Source organism: Sus scrofa, chromosome 9 (assembly GCF_054392235.1).
Source record: "Sus scrofa isolate SSC_HxYL_T2T_F1_AM1 chromosome 9, Sscrofa_HxYL_maternal_Yorkshire_Landrace_v2.0, whole genome shotgun sequence".
NCBI classification, from domain to species: Eukaryota; Metazoa; Chordata; class Mammalia; order Artiodactyla; family Suidae; genus Sus; species Sus scrofa.
Genome location: NC_139391.1, coordinates 3,511,622 through 3,517,889, shown reverse-complemented (window position 1 = coordinate 3,517,889; position 6,268 = coordinate 3,511,622).

The following is a 6,268-nucleotide window of genomic DNA, read 5'->3' as shown; positions in this document are numbered from 1 at the left end:
GTATTTCTGGGGCTGACTGGATAAAGCAAAGCCAGGGAATCCTGTCTGAGGTCTGAGTTCTGATTTCCAGGGGCAAGGGGCATGGGCTTGGATTCAAAGAGGCAGGGCTCCCTGATGATTCTAGAAGTGGTACTGAGCCCAGGCAAAGCAGGCTTCTGCATCACACTGCTACAAAAGCACATGCTTTCAGAGACCTACTCACGCACACTGACCACTGCCTCTTACAGCCCCTTGAGCTCTGAGGGGATGGATCTAGCGTGGGCAGTCAGAGTCCGACCCCTGCCCCTTCTTCCTTTCTTTGGTTCCGCCCTGGGGCCAGGGCTACCTTGCACTCAGGACTGATTCCAGGGGGAGAATTGTTTCCAGAAGCACCCACCTGGCCCGTCTTACCAGGCTGGTTGTCAGAGCTGGCATTAGTCCTGACAGAAATCCAGCCCACCTCGGAGTTCCCGTCGTGGCTCAGTGGTTAACGAATCCAACTAGGAATCATGAGGTTGCGAGTTCGATCCCTGGCCTTGCTCAGTGGGTTAAGTAAGGATCTGGCGTTGCCGTGAGCTATGGGGTAGGTTGCAGACACAGCTCGGATCCTGCATGGCTGTGGCTCTGGCGTAGGCCGACAGCTGTAGCTCCGATTCGACCCCTAGCCTGGGAACCTCCACACGCCGCAGGAGCGGCCCAAGAAATGGCAAAAAGGCAAAAAAGAAAAAAGAAAGAAAAAAGAAATCCAGCCCACCTCTATATGGTATTTCAAAATACAGAGTGCACTGAATGGAGACTAGGCAGGATGGAATATCATGTTTGGAGACCGCTGGAGATGCGCGTTTGGGGAGTTCCGGGGTATCTCTGGCACACCTAGAAGGGGTCTGCAGGCTTGAGGCAGAGTCAGGTGTCACCTCTGAATCAGATTCACTCTCACCACAACTTTAGCTCCTCCAGGGCCGGGCCAGGCTTTGAGTGCGAGCTATGCCAGCTGGTATTTTAAAACATGTCTGGAATTTAACTAACCAATATTAAACTGATACATATATTATATTGATTGATGACATAGATCAAGGCCATTGAAAGAAGGATTTATTACTTACAGTCCCCGACAGGAGGGTGCACTCTGCCATTCGAGGCCACGTGGGGAAGCACCAGGGTTGGTCAGGAGGCAGAAGGAACAGGAAGAAAACATGGGCAAAAAGCCTTTATTACCACAGAGGTGGAAAGTTGTTAGGTGGGGATTTCTCCTATCAGGTAGGAAGCAAAATGCCACTGGGGGGCTCACAGTTGAAAGGTTCATCATACGACTTTCAAGCGACCCTGAAAGTCAGACCACAGAGGAGAGGTAAACAGCCTTGGTCACTGACTTTTCTCATGATTTCAAGATGCCGAATCATCGATTATAGACGATCAAGAATGATTATTACAGGTGATACAAGGCAGCATAGGGCGGGACCCTCAGTGCCGTGAGGGCGGGGTGCATAGGCGGCACCTGCTGATGTGTGGTCACGGTGTTGCCCAGAGCTCTTGGTGTCCTCTAAGCTGACCGACGTTTCAGACATGATGCAAGTGACATAGATGGACTCAGACAAGAAGGACTTGAGTTAGAACTTTTTCAAATGGCCATAGAGACTGAGGCAGGGGCTGGAACTGAGGTGTCAGGAGAGATGATGAGAGTCATTGCACATTAAATAATTATTTTGTATTTTTTATTAAAATATAGTTGACTTACTATCTTGAGCCAATTTCTGCTGTACAGCAAAGTGATCCAGTCATACATACATATATAAATATATACATTCTTTTTCTCGTATCATCCCCCATCATATGCTGTCCCAAGAGACTGGATGTGGTCCCCTGTGCTACTGAGCAGGACCTCGGTGCTTATCCATCCTAAACGCAGAAGTTTGCAGCTACTGACCCTAGACTCCCAGTCCGTCCCCCTCCTCTCCTCCTCCACCTTGGCAACCACAAGGCGGTTCTCCGTGTCTGTGAGTCTGCTTCTGTTCTATAGACAGGTTCATTTGTGCCATATTTCAGGTTCCACATGTAAGCGATATTGTATGTAGTTTGTCTTTCTCATTTAAAACGTACTTCACTTAATAGGAGGCTCTCTAGACGCATCCATGTTGCTAAGCCATTTTAAAGTAGATGGTTATTTTGTGATATTTCCCCACAAATGAGGAGATCCACAAGGCTGGCGCTGGCTCTGTCTTGTTTACCCCTGTATCCTCAGGGCCAAAGCTGTGCCTGGCGTACAGTAGGTCCTTAAATATATATTTGGCCATCAAAGAGAGGGGCGTTAAAGCAGGTAAGGGCCCAGTGTTGGAGGAAGATGCATCCCAATTTCTCAAGTGGTTTTTCCAACCATCTCAGCCCAACCATTCCCAAGGCCAGGCAAGCTCCTTCTTTTCTTGAGAATGACTGTTGTGGGCGGTAACAGTGGTAGCAGGGTGGTAACCAGAGGAGGAGAGAGTCATGGAGCAGAGCAGGGCCTGTGAATCACCAGCAAGCCTGTGCTGCCCGGGGTGCTGAAGTGAGATCCAAAGGCAAGGGACCACCCACTGCTCTGGAGAAGAGCTGCCAGTTCCAGCTGCCTGCACACGCCTGCACCCACGCAGCAGTGGGAGGAGGGCAGGGGTTGGGGAGTCATGGCTAGATTCCTGCAGGGTGTCAGGAACTGTTCAAGGGCCCTCCTGCTGAGAGCCCCGCTGCTTCTGGCTTAGCTCCTCTCCCTCCCCAGGGACCTAGGGCCCCACCCACTTCCCTCCTGGGGTCACTAACCTCAAGACACCTCAAGAGGCCTGGCTAAGATTTGAGACTTACGTGGCCCCTCAGTGTTCCCAGCCAGCTACTACCCCACAGAAGCTTCTCCAGCCTAGCCTGCCTCACCTTTTTCTTCCTGAGGGTTTGGCTGCCAGCCCCCAAGACAGATGGAAGTAAAGGATCAAGCTTGGGAGGAAATCAGATTCGCTGGGAGATGGGCCGCCCAACCCAGGGAGGAGCTGGTGCAAACCCGGGGAGCCAGGAGCAGGAGCCAAGGTGGGTGGATTCTAGCTCAGGGCTGAAGGTAGGGTTTGGCTTGAGGCTTGGATCAGAGACAGATGGTCAAGCCAAGCTGGAGCTGGGGTCGAGGCGTGGCCCGAGCCAGGGCAGGTATTAGGCTGGCCTCAGAGCACCCCAGATAGGACAGAGTTCGGAGCCAATCAGGTGCTTGTAGCCAGTCAGAGTCAGATTTTACTTGATTGCTAACTACCGGGGACTCTGGGCCTCTTAAAAAATCTTTCAAGATTGTTGGAAGAAATGCTTGGAGAATTAAAATGTAAATGAGATAAGGAATGTCCACCAGATCCCGACAGAGAGCAAATACTGATAAAGAATCATAGCTACGGCCATTATTCCCATCCTTCTGGCAGCTCATGCCTTTGAGGCCCTGGGGTGCGCAGTCCTGCTTGGCCCTGGGCCTTGGGTCTGTGCGGTCATGGCTGTGTCTGGCCAGCAGAGGGCGCACGGCTCTCCTTCCCTTCCCTCCTTCCAGCTCCCTCCCTCCCAGGCCTCAGGATTGCCTTGCCTGGCAAAGCTGGGAGAATTACCCAGGGAGAAGGGAATCTTTGAGACAGAATCATGGTCTCAAGGGATTTGTGAAAAACCCTATTCACATATTTTAGCAAAGACCAACATGCGGCCGTGGTGATTCTGAGAGACATTTCAGAGGGAGCAGCACCCAACCAGGGCCCGAGCACCTGTTGTGGGCAGCCCCACCGAATGGCTGGGATCCCTGCTGGCTTTTCACCCAGAACGCACAGCCCCTCTCCGTGTCTGGCATTGCCTTCCTGCTCGCGATACCTCGGCCTGTTGTGCTCAGCCTTGCCCTTCACCAGCAGGTCCCACAGAGAGCTGGTGGCGCGAAGGTATTCCTGGGTGACTTCCCGGGTGAGCCTTCCCGTGGTCTTTTTGGCCCTCCGGGGAGGCCCTGGCTTGGGGGATCCAGACCCCTCTTGGTCCCCCTGTAAGAGCCCGCGACCGAAGCCAGATGCAACCCCCCAGCAGGACCCAGCCCCTGCATGCTCTGTGCTACCCAAGCCCCGGCTCTGAAAGGGCCACGCCTTTCCCTGGTTTCTCTCCTCTGCCCACCATCCCTGGCTGCTCTGGCTCCAGCCCATCTGTCTCCTCAACCCACTGCCTCTGTTTAATCACGCCAGGAGGAGGGCATCTCCGTGGGCAGGGAGTGTGGGGGAGGAGCTCAGCACAGAAGCCTGTCTGCACAGCGCAGAAATGCAGAGAAAAGAAGGCCTTGAAAGACGAGGGGTGAAGGCAGCCTAATGGGCACGGGGTGGGGGGCAGGGCCAGTGAGCCCCGAGTGGGCACCCGAGGACTGAGTGCCGGGTCCCACCTCGCCCTGGATCCCAGCGGCTATGGGGCAGGGCCAGGGCCGCCGAGACGGAATCTGTTCCATGACCTTCACACAGGCAGGGAAGAGGCCCTGCCTTAGAAAGCAGGTGATGGGCCTGAGCATCCAGCACCGTGAGCGCCTCTCTTTCGTTCTTTCCCTCGAACTTGCACTGAAGTGTTGTTTAAACATGGCCCTCTTATCGCACGTGTGATATAAACTATTGAAAGAAGGATCATGTCGCCAGTAGTGTGGGCGACTGAGACCTCTCCAAGGCCAAGGTAGATTGTCCAAAGCTACAGGAGGGATGTGAGGTGGGCCAGCAGCCCCTGTAAGACACACACGCACGCACACCCCCAAAACCAAAAGACTGACAACCTTGACCGGTCTAGGCCTGAGTCAGAAAGACCTTCCCTGGACACGGAGCCTGGCCTCACTTCACGACCTCTTGAACTTGCATCCTTGACCTCTTAGCTTTCTGACTTGTTATGGGACAAGGGTCCAGGGCTCCTTCCTCTGGCTCCCCATGCTGACACTGCAGCTCCCCCCTTGCTCTGAGCCAAGGTCCCCCTGTTTCTGGGCCCTAAGCCGTCCCATCCTCTCCAAACGTTGGCTTAATCCCTGGCATGGATGGGATTTTCGGACTTTTTAATTTACTTATTACATGTTTTATTTGATACTTTACATAAAATTTTTTAAAGTAGAGTTGACTTACAGTGTTGTGCCAGATTCTGCTGTACAGCAAAGTGACCCAATCATATATTCATACCCATTCCCTCTCTTAAACTCCCTTCCGTCACGGTCTATCCCAAGAAACCGGCTATAGTTCCCTGTGCTGTCCAGCAGGACTTCCTGGCCCATCCGTTCTCAATGCGATCATTTGCATTGACTAACGTATTTCCTGATTTTGAGAAATGGGCTTCGACCCTCTTAGCATTGCGTTTGCATCCTTTCCCCCCAGCGCCTCTGCTCATGGGAGGTACCTGTTACTGTACCTCTGACTTGATGTTTTTCTTGAAACAATTGATACCCACCAATTCCTAGCCCTCATCTCCCCTCCCTTCCCCCATCTGCCCCTCAGTTAGAAGGAGGAATGCGAGCAAGTCACACAGCGGATAAACAATATGGCGCCATGAACCTATAAGCAACTCATGGTTGCTTGAGCATAAAGAAAAGATAGACAATAAGAAATGAGACTACTGTGCAGCGTGGCTTGAGGAAATACTGTGGAAAAAGACAGGCATCAGGGCCTTGGAACATAGACAAGCCAAAGGGTGATCACAAGACATGTCATTATAAGAGTTAGCGTAATGAGAGATGGAGTCGTCACAGAAGTACACAGGAGAGGCAGCTGACCCGGACGTGGGGGATTAAGGAATGCTTCTCAGAGGAGTTTCATCCTCTGTAAACCCTTTTCCACCATCAGCAAACGCTTACATCCTTTCTTTTCTTTTCTTTTCTGTAAGGGCTACCTCGGCATATGGAGGTTCGCAGGCTAGGGGTCTAATCAGAGCTGTAGTCGCCGGCCTACACCACAGCCACAGCAACACAGGATCCGAGCTGCACCTGCAACCCACACCACAGCTCAGGGCAATGCCGGATCCTTAACCCACTGACTGAGGTCAGGGATCAAACCCACATCCTCATGGACAACATGGTGGGTTCTTAACCCGCTGAGCTACAACAGGAAGTCCTGTCCCCAACTTCTGGGTACACTCTCTCAGCTCCCGTGTTAATTAAAACCAGCCAGCTCTCCTGAGGATGGTACATGTCCAAAGAGGTTGCTTCTCATCCTCTCATAATCCATGTACACAGATTTTGGGATCCTCCATGCTCGCAGATGCTGCTTCTCGCTCTCCATAGACCTCTGCCCTTTGTCACCCGTCTGTTCACTGG